Raw genomic sequence first — 17,042 nt, forward strand, 5'->3', positions numbered from 1 at the left:
CATTAAAACGTGTTTGTATGCAAAAGTCTTAAGGCTTTGGGAATATTTCATGAAATTTCGAATATCTCCACAGGCATAGGCACATATCCGTTTCAGTACTGTATAATAAAAGGAAAAAAAAAAAACATAAGCAAGCAATGGTGGAATTTTTGTTTTTCTTTTCTTAAGACATAAGAAGGAAATTTCTTAATAATTCAAGGCAAATTAAATTCCTTAAAGGGTGGTATTTTTTAGGAAATATGAAAATATGACAAAACAAAAAATACTAAGAACGTCCTTTAACTTTAGTAAACAGAATTTTTACAATTTTATCCAATTCATTTTTATACCCACCACCATAGAATGGTGACGGGGGTATAATAAGTTTGTCATTCCGTTTGTAACACATCGAAATATCGATTTCCGACTATATAAAGTATATATATTCTTGATCAGGGAGAAATTCTAAGACGATATAGCCATGTCCGTCTGTCCGTCTGTCTGTCTGTCTGTTGTAATCACGCTACAGTCTTCAATAATAAAGCAATCGTGCTGAAATTTCGCACAAACTCGTCTTTTGTATGCAGGCAGGTCAAGTTCGAAGATGGGCTATATCGGTCCAAGATTTGATATAGTCCCCATATAAACCGACCTCCCGATTTGGGGTCTTGGGCTTATAGAAATCGTAGTTTTTATCCAATTTGCCTGAAATTGGAAACCTAGAGGTATTTTATGACCACAAAGAGGTGTGCCAAAAATGGTGAGTATCGGTCCATGTTTTGGTATAGCCCCCATATAGACCGATCTTCCGATTATTTTTGTTGGGTTTCTAGAATCGTTAGTTTCTATCCAATTCGCTTGAAATTGGAAATCTAGAGGTATTTTAGCACCATTAAGAGGTGTGCCGAAAATGATGACTATCGCTTGATGTTTAGGTAAAGCCCCCATATAGACCGATTTCCCGATTTTACTTCTTGGGCTTCTAGAATCCGTAGTTATTATCCAATTTGGTTGAAATTTGAAATCTAGAGGTATTTTAAGACCATAAAGAGGTGTGCTAAAAATGGTGAGTATCGGTCCAGGTTTTGGTATATTCCCCATATAGACCCATCTCCCGATTTGGGGTCTTGGACTTACAGAATCCGTAGTTTTTATCCAATTTGCCTGAAATTAGAAATCTAGAGGTATTTTAAAACCCTAAAGAGTGCTGAAAATTATGAGTATCGGACCATGTTTTTATATAGCCCCCATATAGACCGATCTCCAGATTTTATTCTTGGGCTTATAGAAACCGTAGTTTTTATCCAACTTGCCTCAAATGGAAATCTAGAGGTATTTTAGGACCATAAAAAGGTATGCCGAAAATGGTGAGTATAGGTCCATGTTTTGATATAGTCATCATATAGACCGATCTCCCGATATTACTTGTTGGGCTTCTACCGTAATTGTTGTCCACTTTGCCTGAAATCGAAAATCTGGAGGTTTTTATGAATACAAATAGATGTGCAAGAAATGATTTTATTTTTAGGCTTCTACACGCAGAGAAGAAACATGATTGTGACAATCATATTCGAAGAGCAAAATAATATGATAGGAGCTATTTTTGCGGCGACCATGTAACATTTTAACCTGCAACCATGTTGGATCAGTGAACATGGTTCTAAGAAAAATATAATTGTCCTCATCTAAAATGTTATTATATTGATAAAAAGAATTTTGTTTGAATGAAAAGACAATGGTCACGATTTAAAATGTTATGGTATTCATTCAAAATGTTTTTTTCTAGTTAAAAGAACATGGTCACAACCTAAAATGTTTTGATCTTTATGAAAAAACTTTTTTCATCGTCGAAAAAAGGACGCCACTTAAGAAAAGAAAACACAAAATTAACTTTATTTATTTGTTTTTATTTATTTATAAACTAATTCATAGTTTGTTTGTATTTATAATGTCAAACATCACATATTTTTACACACACTATTTTGTTTCAATTTCAACAATAAGTAATCATTCCATATTTACATCGTGTGCCCATCAAATGTACAAACGCAGACATCATGTAACTGCAAATAAAAATAAATGATCCATATAGCAAAATGCAGAACAAAAAACAGATATATTTTTCAATTACACTTTCCTTTTTTTGTTCACATAAAACCACGTGCCACTTATGAATAAATAAATTAACACAAAACACAGTAAATCCGTATTCTCCGTCCATTCCAAGAAACAATCAACACACGACTGACGCGCAAAATGAAAATTGTGTACCTGTTCAATGTTTTTATAAAATTCTTTTCGCTGCAAAAAAGTTAAAAAATTAAATGGCCACGAAAAAAAATGTAAATGGTCTTTATGGCCATGTAATGGTTCTAGACATACCTATACGTAACCTATAAAAATACTTTTTTCCCTGTAAAAAAGTAAAAAAAATTTAATGGTCAGGTACATGATTTTCCCGACCATTTAATAGTCTCAAATTCTATCATTTAAATGATAGAACATGTTTGCGGTATTTGATAACCATTCAAATGCTCATTGCCACCATACATTTTTCTCCGCTCGAAAACTATTTTTACAAAGACAAAATACATGGTTTTCGCGGCAATTACATGTTCTAGATAAGCATTAAATGGATGCGGCAACCATGTCCAAACATGGTTTTTCTGTGCGTGTAGAATCCGTAGTTTTTAACCAATTTGCCTGAAATGAGAAATCTCCACGTATTTTAGGACCTTTAATATGAGAGCCGAAAATGGCGTGTATTGGTCCATGTTTTGGTTTATCTCCCAAATAGATTTTAATTCTTGGGCTTTTGGAAACCACAGTTTTTATCAAATTTGCATGAAATTTTAAATCTAGAAGTATTTTAGGAACATAAAGAGGTGTGCCGAAAATGGTGAATATCGGTCCATGTGCACTGATAATGAAAATTGTTTGAAACTGAATTATAGTTTCCAGATTTTACTTCTGGTAATCATTTAAATAATGGGGGTAAAAATCTACAGATGTTAGATTTTAAATCAAGGCGTTATTTCATTTGCATTTCATTTTCTTGCACACTTGCACACGATATTTATGATTCCTCTAAAACTCAAACAAATATGGTTCTTATAAATCCAGAATCTGATCTAGTCTTCATAGGTAAAATCTTTGAATTTATCTTCGGGAAGTGTACTGGTTGAACTGATCTGCTTGTCACCAAATCCCCCTGAAATTTTCACCGGAAACTATAATATTTGATTCATGGTGGTGGGTATTTAAGATTCGGCCCGACCGAACTTACTGCTTTATATACGTGTTTTCTAATTCATTATAAATAAATTAATGTAATATGATCATTAAAGAAATTTGGTTTTTCTCGTAGAGAAAATTTAACTTTGCTAATGGAACTATTTGGAAAATATGAGTGGCATCCAATCAAGATGTATGGAAAAGGAACATTTTTGTTAGGAATCCTATACCACATAACCTGTAGAGTTTTTTTTTCATTTTTGGCATTTTCTTTTCAATGACTCAATTGAACAATTTCCTTAACCCTTTGACTACCGATGCCCACTTAGGAGGGCATTCGAAAACTACAATAAACTTTAATTCCCTACTTAGTTTTGATTTATTTCTCAATGTTATTTTATAAAAGAGGCCTTAATCTAAATAAGCCATAAATATTTTCCATATTGGTGAGCCCTAAAATGCATTTTTATCAACTTCTTTGACAAGACGCGAAAAATACAAAATTTTTGGGCTATTTTTCTACTGTATGTACCTTGTAAATGGGCATTCATACAAAAACTTCAGCTGGAATTTTTCCGGATTCTTTTTTTTTTGTATTTTTTTCACATTGCGATAGATATAATAGACCAAATAGCGCTTACTTTCCTAAGAATTAAGTTCTTCGAACAAACTTATATAGCTCTTGAATTAATTGGGGTAGGACCTCAAAATTAGATTTTTTTCCTGTTAGCACAAGTAAGTTATAGAGTAGCCGGTGATTCTTTTTATTATAATTTTTATTCTAATTAATGTTATAAATTAAGTCAATTATTCAAAGAATTGTGTAGTTTTTGGTCATATATGGTCTAGCGACTTGACTCTTTATGAAATAAATAAATAAATAAATAATAAATAAATAATAAATAAATAATAAATAAATAAAACTAAATAAAATAAAACAAGAAGAAAATTAAAATTTAAAGTTTTAGATTTCATCTGTCATTTCCCTAATAAAAGAGGATAGATTTAGTAGATTTCGAGCTTAATGTGAATGAGCTTTAACACTACGTTTATTTCGGTAGTAAAAGGGTTAATTTTTCTTTGTCCATTAATTTCGAATAATAATTTATTATAAATAAAATTAATCATAAATAAAAGGCGTATACTATATATTTACCTCACTAAATTGTCTAAAATACGAAATTAGAGATTTTTTTTTGTCAAAGAATATTAATATTAAAAATCTGCGAATGTCTACCTAGTTTTACATAGAGCATCGTTGCTAAAGTTCTTTTTTAAATATTTGTATATTCGTCTCTATAAATAAATTAGCATTGCATTAAAAACTTTATTTAAATATAATATTGACGATCATACACTCCCCTGGATATATAGGGTTGAGGAGATATTATTACTTATACGCCACAATTCGGTTTTTTCCAGGGATAATTAAATTGGATTTTTCTCTCAATTTTTCTTCAACATATATCTTTTATTTTATAAAGTTAGATATAAAAAATGTTCTACATATAATTAATAGTCATATTCTCATCAAAGTTGTTGCTTTGGGATTTTATTATTATTAGTTTTTCATTGACATTTTTTTAGTTTCCCAATATAACTCATATAACATTCAGTCGTGTCAAGTTTGTCCATTCACTTTTGCTATGCTATAAAAAATGGGAAAATATTGCAGCTATCACTTTGTAGAAAAGGCAATTTCATGAACATCGTAAACGAAACTTTTACGCATATCCATCCACATGTCAAATGTCGAAATTTCCTAGAAAGAAGATGAGAAAATTAACATGAGATAATTACTACACGTGTATGAATAAAATATTAATATTAGCTGATAGCCTTTGTAGCTAATGCTATTTCTTTTTTTTTCTTTATACTTGCCTTATATTTATATAAGCTAAGTTAAATTTAATAAATAAATAAATATTAATACTTTGAAGAAAATCGATTTGCTTTTGACTTGTTCAGTAGGTATTTCAATGTCATGTTGATGGTCAACTTGAGAAGGATATTGGATATTTAAATTGTCTAATGAATCATTAATTTCGAAAAGGCATTCTAATTAAGACGGGGTGCAAATGAGTGAATCCATAACTACAACAGTTAAGATAGAAAAGTGAATTTAAAAAAAATTCAGCAGGGGAAAGAATATTTAAAGAAACGAAAATGATAGTACTAATAGTATTTTATAGTCTTTTCTATAATTTGTGTGTTTTTTTCTATAATTTACTATAATGACATAAAGTTGAGCCTTCAAAATTCCTGACTTTCGATTTTTTAAATGTACACAATACCTTATTCCCATTTCAACTTTAAAAATCCACATTTATTAGATATCAACTGTCATTTGCCTTATAAAAAAAGAGATTTCAAATCTACTTTTATTAGGTTCCAAGCCTAATGTTAATGGGCTATAATTGTATACAGTTTTCGTGTCTAGTCTCTTAAAATCCATATAATTTGAAAGTTTTTGTCATTACCACAAATATAATTGATTCCATTTACATTTTTAATGATATCGATTCGAAAATTATTAAAAGTGATATCACAAGCAAATGCGGTTCGAATATAAGTTAAATTTGGAAGTGGTCACTGAAAATACTATTCTTTAAATTTTTTCGTATCTATATAAGAAAATTGTAGAAAAAACAAAGAATTTTCCTAAATTCTGCTTCATCCTTGGGCAAACCACTGTACCCATGTTTTAGAGAATGTAACAATTATCTCTAAAATATTCATGTTCTTCATACACAAACACCATGATGTAAAGTTATTGTTGATTTTGACTCTGTGTTCACATATTCAAAATTGCCATAGGCGACTCACATCCCCCATTGAAGGTTAGCTGATGATGATATATTCAGAGTTTTTATTCAGTTTAGATGGATTCAGCTTACAAACAACAAGTCACCATAGACAAATACTCACGCAATACACTCGGTTATATGTATGAATGTTTATATGTATGGGCATACATAAGTGTATTGGATATAAGTACAACAACAACAAAAACCAATATAATGTTGCTTGGTTTGCGTATTTGCTGGGTTGCCTATGTTTTGCTACAATGCATTTGAGTAATTCTTAGAATTATCAGCAAACATTCATATTCAAATGGATATTAGGGTGTAACATACCATATGAAAGCATATATAGCCGAGGAGTTTTCAGGAAATTTTTCTAAAGACGGCATTATGAATATGGACCCCATGAAAATTACCCCAAAACCTAATCGAAGTAGGATGCCAAAATTTTTTGTGGAAAACAACAATACCAAATTTCTAAACTTCCAAATTAAACTTCTATGGACGCGATTCAAAAGAGATTCATACTCAGTAACACATATTGAATTTTTGTTCTTAAAACTTCATAATTTTTAACCATCAGTTGGGATTCATTTTTACACCGTATTTTAAATCAAAAGAGAAAATGAGTCCTGATTTTATTTTGGGATGGATGTTTTGTTTCAGTTACATTTTATTAGGGCTCTCCCATTATGAAGCTTCGCCATAATTGTATAATCTCCACGCCAAATCTATACTGAAGTCTATGAAAATTCAAAATTTTATTTCTATAGAAAATTTTGTCAAAATTTTATTTTTTTTATAGAATATTTTGTCAAATTTTATTTCTATAGAAAATTTTGTCAAAATTTTAGTTCTATAGAAAATTTTGTCAAAATGTTATTTCTATAGAAAATTTTGTCAACATTTTATTTCTATAGAAAATTTTGTCAAAATTTTATTTCCATAGAAAATTTTTTTGTATAGAAAATTTTGTCAACATTTTATTTCTATAGAAAATTTTGTCAAATTTTATTTCTTTAGAAAATTTTGTCAACATTTAATTTCTTTTGGAAATTTTGTAAAATTTTTTATTTCTATAGAAAATTTTGTCTAAATTTTATATCTATAGAAAATTTTGTCAACATTTTATTTCTATAGAAAATTTTGTCAAATTTTATTTCTTTAGAAAATTTTGTCAACATTTAATTTCTTTTGGAAATTTTGTAAAATTTTTTATTTCTATAGAAAATTTTGTCTAAATTTTATATCTATAGAAAATTTTGTCAAATTTTATTTCTATAGAAAATTTTGTCAAAATTTTAGTTCTATAGAAAATTTTGTCAAAATGTTATTTCTATAGAAAATTTTGTAAAAATATTATTTCTATAGAAAATTTTGTCAAATTCTATGTCTATAAAAAATTTTGCCAAAATTGTATTTCTAAACACAATTTTGTCAAAATTTTATATCCATTGAAAATTTTTGTCAAATTTTATATCTATAGAAATTTTTGTCAAAATGTTATACCTATAGAAAATTTTGTCAAAATTAAATTTCTTTTGAGTTTTGTAAAATTTTTTATTTCTATAGAAAATTTTGTCAAAATTTTATTTGTATAGAAAATTTGTCAACATTTTATTTCTATAGAAAATTTTGTCAAAATTGTATTTCTAAATAAAATTGTGTCAAAATTTTTTCGATAAACAATGTTGTCAAAATTTTATATCTATTGAAAATTTTTGTCAAATTTTATATCTATAGACATTTTTGTCAAAATTTTATACCTATAGAAAATTTTGTCAAAATTAAATTTCTTTTGGAAATTTTGTAAAATTTTTTATTTCTATAGAAAATTTTGTCAAAATTTTATTTCTATAGAAAATTTTGTCTAAATTTTATTTCTATAGAAAATTTTGTCAAATTTTATTTCTATAGAAAATTTTGTCAAAATTTTATTTCCATAGAAAATTTTGTCAAAATTTTATTTGTATAGAAAATTTTGTCAACATTTTATTTCTTTTGGAAATTTTGTAAAATTTTTTATTTCTATAGAAAATTTTGTCAAAATTTTATTTGTATAGAAAAATTTGTCAACATTTTATTTCTATAGAAAATTTTGTCAAATTTTATTTCTTTAGAAAAATTTGTCAACATTTAATTTCTTTTGGAAATTTTGTAAAATTTTTTATTTCTATAAAAAATTTTGTCAAATTTTATTTCTATAGAAAATTTTGTCAAAAGTTTATTTCCATAGAAAATTTTGTAAAAAGATTATTTCTATGGAAAACTTTGAATAAATTTTATTTGTATAGAAAATTTAGTCTGAATTTTATTTGTATACAAATTTTTTGTCAAATTTTATTTGTATAAAAAATTTTGTCAATATTTTATTTCTATAGAAAATTTTGTAAATTTTTTTTTTTTCAAAATTTTATTTCTATAGAAAATTTTGTCAAATTTGTAATTCTAAATAAAATTTTGTCAAAATTTTTTCTATAAAAAATGTTGTGAAAATTTTTGTCAAATTTCTTATTTCTATAGAAAATTTTGTCAAAATTGTATTTCTAAACAAAATTTTGTCAAAATTTTTTCTATAAAAAATGTCAAAATTTTATATCTATTGAAAATTTTTGTCAAATTTTATATTTACAGAAATGTTTGTCAAAATTTTATACCTATAGAAAATTTTGCCAAAATATTATTTCTATAGAGAATTTTGTCAAACTTTATTTCTATAGAAAAATTTGTCAACATTTTTATTTCTATAGAAAATTCTGTCAAAATCTTATTTGTATAGAAAATTTTGTCTAAATTTTATTTCTATAGAAAATTTTGTCAAATTTTATTTCTATAGAAAATTTTTTAAAATTTTATTTCTATTGAAAATTTTGTCAAAAGTTTATTTCCATAGAAAATTTTGTAAAAAGATTATTTCTATAGAAAATTTTGTATAAATTTTATTTTTATAGAAAATTTAGTCAGAATTTTATTAGTATACAAAATTTTTGTCAAATTTTATTTCTAAAAATTTATTTCTATAGAAAATTTCTATAGAATTTTTTTTTTCAAAATTTTATTTCTATAGAAAATTTTGATGTACCTCTTTGTTGGAGAGGAATATTTTAAAAGTCTACCAAAACATCAAAAATTCTACTAATCTGCCTAACAGTAAAATATCTACCAGTTTTGGTAGAATTCTACCAACTGGTGGATTGGTACCTGGAATTATTCTTTTCAAAAATTTAATAACACGAATTCTTTCATATTCTTATCTAGTAAGCTCATATAAATTTTTAATTATATATAGAAACATTATTTTGGACATAAAACCAGCGTGCATTAATATTAACATAAAAATAAGAACTTTATTTAGTTTAATTTAATTTCGTTTAATTTTATTTTTAATAAGTTTAAAATGTTGTTGATGGGAGTTAAAATCTGCTTGAATATACTTTAAACAATTCATCAGACTTCATTTTAATTTCGTCAATATTCCACCCTGATATCATCAATATATTTCTATATCTACATCGATTTATGTGTATGAGTAGTTTAGTGATTGTGTTATTACATGCGAGTAGGCTTTTCCAAGTATACATCAAATGTAAACTGAAATGTTACACATATTAGTGGGATTCTATATGTGTGTGTGTGTGTTTGTGAGGAGCTATGGAAGTATATGCGTGGGTAGACTTACACATTTACACATTTACTCATATGTAAATGTAATATGTGCGTGTCCTTAGTTATGTATTCATTCCTCTTTAGAGGAAACCATATGAATGAACCATTTTTATGGATACCATTCATGTTTCTCTAGAGGGGTGAATGAAGTGAGTGAGTGACACTTCTTCAGCCAGTTTGAATGATGAACATAAACTATGGCACTACCATTGTCATTTCCCATTCAAATTCAAGAACCATTTTTTTTTTCAGAAACTATATTTGAAAGCAGTTTTTGTTTTACATTTGTGTCGTTACTTGTGGAATTTCCCCTAGTTGTTGTTGTTGGGACCTTTGAATAGTAATCCACGCATACGAATAGGTTGTTTTTGAAACAGTTGGAAAATACAGTTTTCCGTTATTCACATCACCTTCTAAAAGGGGTTTCAACTTTTTTTTGCTTACGGTTGGCGCTTATGATTTTTATCCCGCACGCTATTTTCCCCCGTTTTCTTCTTTCTCATTAGAAAAAATGTCTTGAACTCGAACAATGTTAAACAAAATGAAGCAACAACTTTGTTAAACAAAAGGCATGATGCCATGAATTTTTACATACACATGTTTTTCTGTAAATTATGAATTTTAAATAAGCCTGAAGATGTTCTGGTAAAGAGCTAAGGCTACAGATATGTACCCATTTACTTAGTTACTTTTTCTTAAGCTTAGGAAATTCTCTTTTCTCAAAACATTTAAACTCAAATCTTTAATATTTTTTGTTTCAATTCTTTGCTTTCCTTATATTTCATACAACAAAATCATCATGTCTTTGGCCAGCTGCAGGGATCGTAAATTCAAATATTTACTTTGGCCTTGTTTTTATTGAAAAAAAAAATCTGTTTCAATTTTGGGGATTTGGAAACTATTCATGAAAGCAGTTAGATGTATTTTATGTCGTAAAATACACTTTGTGTCTTTTGAAAAGTATATTCGTTATCTTTTGCCCACACTCATTTCTCAGTATTTAAGTTGTAGAAACCACCATCAAAATAAACAAACGGAAAAAACATTAGATTAAAAAAAAAACGAGCGTAAATATCCGGGTTAGATATCAAAACCTTTATTTGTTTTCTGGACACAAAAAGGACATATGTCATTGAGAACTAGAATATGCTATGATGTGACTTGATAAGACAACTCTGGGGATGTTTTAAACCGCAGTATAGTAGGGAGGATCGAATTTTTTAATTAGTGAATGAAGACCATGAGCCATTTATACCGATGTCCTTTATTTATGCTAAAGCTAAATTGTATACAAAGTTGACTTGGTTTTGAGTTCTGATTGAAATATGACATATATATGAGTAGGGTATAATAATTTTATTATTCCGTTTGTAACATATCGAAATGTCCCCTTAAATAAAGGGTATTCTTGGTCGTGGTGAAATTCGAAATAGATCCGCTAAATATCTGCTCAAACCTTTCCCCAAGTCATTTGTATTTCATTAGCCCATCGGGAACCAGTCTCAATATAAACCTATCCCAATATTTGTATTCTTAAGCCTTTTCGAATTACAATCTTCAGTCAATACACTTGGCATTTGATGTGTGTGATATTAGCATTCATCTTTTAAGAAACCACAACCGGGCAGCGTATTTTTCAGTATTCACCCTCTAACAATCACACAAAATTTGGTAATATCGTAGCCTCGCATAAACAGATCCCAAGATGTGTCTGTCTTTAATCTCCTGAGGATCTAATTTACTCTATACGTCTATCTGCCATAGTAAAATGGCCCATTGCCATGCATAATTTTCTCTAGTCCTCATAAAATGTTATCGACAGATTGTAAATTGCTTAGAGACATTTATGTTATATCATCCTTTACTTAGGAAAGTCTAGTGCTAGTATTCATTCTTTTACATCCAAGGTTTATATGGGGCCCCGTATTAGATAGGGCCTTGCATATAATTTTTTTTTCGTTTTACAATTTCAATGCACCCCCAGACTATAGAACTTTTTTTATATACATATTAAAAAGATGTATTTAAAATTTAAACATTTTTTTATAGGCTAATATTTACAAAAAAATTGAATTTTTATAATATCCCTCATACCCATCCAGCTGTGTTTAATAACACTGAAAAGGAAATAATAAAATCAATTAATTTTATTTTAATGATCCCTTAGGCTATTCAATGAAATATCTAATGGTTCCATAAACATATTAAAAATTGTTTTTAATTAATTTTTGTTTTACAGCTGTGGCAAAATTTTATGATTGAGCCAAACCGCAATACAACACTTATTTAACCATAATAACAGCCTAATATATTTTTTTATATACCACATTATCTTAACATAATTCAGTCATTGCTTCATTTATTTATTCAATGTTAAACATCATTTCGAAGAATGAATTTAATTATTTAGAGTGCCATGGAAGGTAAATTGAAATTTGTGGGTTTTCTAAAGAATATCAAAAAGGGCCAATGGGTTAATATAGTATATGTAAGGAGCTAATTTCATAACAAATATTTATACAAAAATATATAAAAACATTTCCTTCAAAATTAATTCTTATAATGGAATAAATCTCAGAAAATATTTTGGTATTCCATGCTTTTACATTAATTGCGAATAAAATGAATTTACATCTCATACGGTCTTGGGATATATTTTTGCATATATAATGCTAACTTGACAATGTATTCTTCTCAATAGATTGTTTAAACCCCCCTTTGTGCACCCTTTTTTGCTTTATTTCGCTCGTATTTTGGGGAGTTTAAATATTTAAATAAATTTTTTAAGACATAGTTTGTATTGCTTAAATATACCCAAAAGGGCTCTATGCCAAATATGGTGGAGATAAATATTTTTTTTGGCATTCACCACGATAGGAAATAAAATCTCATGTAATATAAAAGTTTATTACAATTATCCATGTTCATGAATTTTTATATAAAAACTTAGTCTAATGATGACCACAACCTTGGGTTTATGGGAAATCAATTGGCAGTACTGGTCAACAAAAAAGTCTAGCCGTTTTTTTGGCACAGGTAAACCAAACATATTCATCCTTATTAAGTAAAGCACAAAAAATGGACACACACACAAAATTACCATGAAACTTAATATATTATAGAATATTTTATGTATGGGTCTTTCCATACAAAACTCAACTAGAATTGAGATCCACTGTATCCATGGTAGAAAGTTCAAATTAAAATTGAAAATAATACTTATAATATATTAAAATTAATAAAATTAAATCTAATGAAATTATCAAATCAATTAATTTCGTGATTGAATCAAAAAAAGGTTTTGTTTGTGTGTTATACTCAAAATCCTCATTTATCAAATTTGAAATTCCTTTTTACAAGGCAAGCGACTCTTGAAATCTCGTTAAAGTGTAATTTTAATGTCGTATAGCACACATTTGACTATATTTTTTAAATAAATATTTATTTATTTTATTTTTCAAATCAACGATAACGATAAATTCAATTTATAATTATTTTGTTTGTTCTCATACCCAGCAAACAAAGCGTCGCCAAAAAAGTAATGAAAATGTTCTTTTTGGATGAATTTAACATGGGCTTGTCATAGGGCGGAAGTCCTCCATTTCAGCGGCCGGTGCACTGAATTTGCATCACTTCTTTAAGTGTGACCCGAATTCAATATTTTGGATGTAAACTAAAAAATTCTGTGATATTTTGTCAAATAAATAATTTTTATAATTTTTTATAATTTTTAATAGATTCTAACGCTTGTCTGAACCGTTTGACCTCAACTATTTTCAAAAATTCACATTTTTTCAGATTGGATTTAGCATTTTTTTCGACAAAATTTGAATAATTTGTACCATTTTATGAATTCTTAAACTGTTTCTAACCAATTTGAAACAAAAAAAGTTAAAATTATCCATTAAAAAAATATGAAAAAAGAATGTTATAAAAAATTGAATGAAAAGAACTTCCTGTGTAGTCAAAATAAAAACACCGTTAGGAGTACATCTTCCGGAAGTGCTTTTAAAGTTGTGCCTGTGGAAGAACTTCCAAATTTTTTTTCCTGGGTAGCTAAGAATATTACTAATTTCTATGTTTGCTTCAAGAATAAGTGATCTACCCGTACAATAGGAACCTAGCTTTGTTGAGGAATAAACCATAGAAACAGGAGCTTACCCCATTTGCATATACAGAGATTTTACTTTATTTCACTTAATACGTTTCTTCATTTTATTAATTTTTCATGGATTTGATTGTATTAAATACAACTGACATTAATCATATCATTTAATTTGATTTACGGCCATTTTCATGTAGCTCCGTTAGGCTTTAACTGTCAGTTAACAGAAAGTAAATTGAAAATATATTTTCTCCAGTTAACTTAAACTTAAAAATTTCTAGCAGTTAAGCTCCTAACTGGCACATAGAATGTATAGACAAGATGACAGATATGTCCATAGATCGGTTTAAAAATTAGTTAGCTAACGTAGCACTAACGGAGCTTCATGAAAATGGGGGTTAATTGAATTAACGTATATTTAACTTGAGCAAAATTCACTTTGTATTTGTCCTGAATTTCCTCATATACTTTTACACCCAAGAATACGTGTCTGCCCATAATAGTGGGGCGGATTGTGTACGGGGGTATTTTTGTGTAATTGTGGTTGTTATCATTTGTGTCTATTGCAGAGTAATTTTTATGAGTCTCGGTCACAACTACAAGTAATCTACTCTCACTCTGAACTTTGTCATATACACTCAGCCTCTTTCTCTCTTCTCAACACCCTCAACGAAGAGACAAACAAGGACCAGTTGCCAGCAAACAAAATAAAAATAACAGTAATAGAGGGCAGAAAAAAGCTTAAAGCCAAATTAAAAAAAAAGAAAACGACAACAATAGCCGCCCCAACAACAAGAACAACAGTAAAAAGAAAATATAACATTGACACTGTGTAAATTTCGAAATGAAAACAGACACCAGGTCAAATACTTGACAGTGACAAAAAACAAGACCAATTCAAAGCAGTCGAGAAAAATGTTGTATGTGCGCTGGCGCGTTTTTTCTTTCTTGATTTGTCCACTGCCTAAGGGCAAAAAGAACTTATATTATTCTATTGTTAAAGTTTTGGCTTTCATTTACTGATATGAGGTAGGAGTGTTAAGTGAGGGGTTAAACGAAATGCTTTTTTTGACATTTTTTTATTTTAGAATGATTTTTAACCAATTATAAGATTTACATTTTGTTGGATAACCTTTCGCCATTTTTCATGCAAATTTATTATTATGGAGCATTTGGACTAGAAACGGAAACAAGATTTTGGCGGCCCAATATATTTTTCTACAGTTCTAAAATTATTGCGTAAGGAGTTTGGCCTAAATATTGCCCACTAATCAGTGTTAATCACTGATGTGGGCAATAAGTCCCATAAATACAGAAAGGATATGGATCAACGTGAAGATCTACCACCCAATTTTACTACTTTAGTATTTAGAAGTAAATTATTGTTCATAAATACATGACGACCGAGCTACCGTTTTCATTTCTCGAGTATGACAAAAATTGTATGCCTTTTTTTTACTTTTTTTATTATTACCGATTTTCTACAGCACAGCCTATTTCTTATTTTTGTCCAAAAAAAACTTGTCAAAAATATAATCGCGATTTTTGTGAGGAATTTTAATTTAAATTCGCGCCCTTTTAGGGACAAAAGCATCATTATTTGCCAGAAAAATACTGACAACACTAGTAAGGAATTCTCAGTGGATTTAAGTATAAAATGTTAGGTCTAAATCGAATATTTCTGGTAGTGTTATAAAAATTTCATTTGGTGACATGATATGTCTTTCAAGACACCCCCTCGAAAATCATCAACCCTTAACCGAATGCGTTCTTATTTAATATTAAAGCTTTTTTAAATGTTTACCCAACGTGAACAAAGGGGAGAAAGAAAACTTTTTTTTATGCTCTTCAAACCAATCAGCCTGATGGCATTATCTCTGGGTTAACGGTATTTTTTCCACTCAGTTTACTTCCGGCATTTAACGTAGATAATACGAGAAAAATACGAGCGTCAGCTGATGAATATATGTCTAAACGCTTAAGTGATATTCGGTTAAAAACAAATCCTCACACATAATAGTAGTACATGTAGACGCAAATAAAAATGGGCATACAAAAATAAATGAAATATTAGCAAAATAAATTGAGACATTGTGTGGGTATAGATATAGTGAAAGTGTGAGATCCACTAAAATTAGTTAAATTTTTTGGTCTCTCAACTCATCCACACTAAGTGTGTGTACGTGAGTGTTTGTAAACATGTATGTTAGAAAACAATATGGCCCTGAATGAATGTTGACTGACATGTTAGTAGGTAGGTATTTGAGTATTAGTAGCAGTGTATACTCTCTACTGTTATTTTGTTTCGCTGGAGGGGGGGCTTGGTTAATGCCTTTGAATAGAGGTTGTCTGCATTATTTATAGCAAAACTATTGTTTACGTCTAAACACTCACATTGTATGTAGGTCATTTGCTAGTGCAAGTTTTGTTATTATTTTCCTCTTTTTGTTAAGCTTCAACTTGACCATCGATTATTAAGTCTTTTGTTTTGTTTACTTTGTGTTCGGTTTAAGGGTTTTTTTTAATTTTGCCTAGCTTGCCACCCACAATTTAAACCACTTGTTGCTTTCCATTGGCAATTTAATGCAGATTACTATGAGAGCCTCTATTGGGAGGTAGAGAGAAAGAATGTTATTCGTTTACTCTTGGCATTGTTATTGAGTCACGAAAATATTTCCATTAGAAATTGTTTTTATTTGTTTTGTTTTTTCCTGTATTTTCATTCATTCATTGGTAGTTAAGAGCCTTCCATTTAAGACGCCTTGTAAAGTTGGCAAACTTATTTATCCTCTTTCGAAAAAAAAAAAACAACAAAAAGTACACAAAGACACATTGTGAATTTGTGAAAGTGCTTGAAGACATCTGTTTTGGAGAGAATTTATATGAAGGTCGTTTTAAGTGAAGATGACATGCCAACACAAATCGCCTAGTTTTAATATCAAATTCTTTTTCCTTGGCTGTTTTGTTGTTGTGAAATTTTTTGCTGCACATTTTTTTCTGCTTCTGCTTTTATCGATTTCACATTGACAGTAACACGAATGGTTGGAGCCAGGCAGACAGGCAAACCAGAGACATTAAATTATGCCAACGACTATATAACCAACAACTACGTCCACCACTTTTACTGTCAATACCAGCGTTGGCACCTGAACGTCAAGTTATGAGAGTGAGTGTCCTTAGCACATGACTTATCAAATCAAAAATTGCCATCCTTATAACGATGAAATATCAAAGATATCCTGATGGGCCATTAA

General features: G+C 28.7%; 1 protein-coding gene across 3 annotated transcripts in view; it reads left to right on the top strand.

Moving 5' to 3' along the window:
* The window catches only part of Cbp53E (Calbindin 53E), an 83,456-nt gene that overhangs the window by 10,933 nt on the left and 55,481 nt on the right, over positions 1–17,042 (top strand). Inside the window, exon 1 of one of the 3 annotated variants that reach the window (XM_075310085.1) lies at positions 15,721–16,042. The exons of the other annotated variants lie outside the window; for them this stretch is intronic. The gene's annotated coding sequence lies outside the window, so the exon portion shown is untranslated. Of the gene's footprint in view, positions 1–15,720; positions 16,043–17,042 lie in introns of those variants that run through there. 3 annotated transcript variants of the gene reach the window in all.

This window comes from Haematobia irritans, chromosome 5 (assembly GCF_050003625.1).
Source record: "Haematobia irritans isolate KBUSLIRL chromosome 5, ASM5000362v1, whole genome shotgun sequence".
Classification (NCBI taxonomy): domain Eukaryota; kingdom Metazoa; phylum Arthropoda; class Insecta; order Diptera; family Muscidae; genus Haematobia; species Haematobia irritans.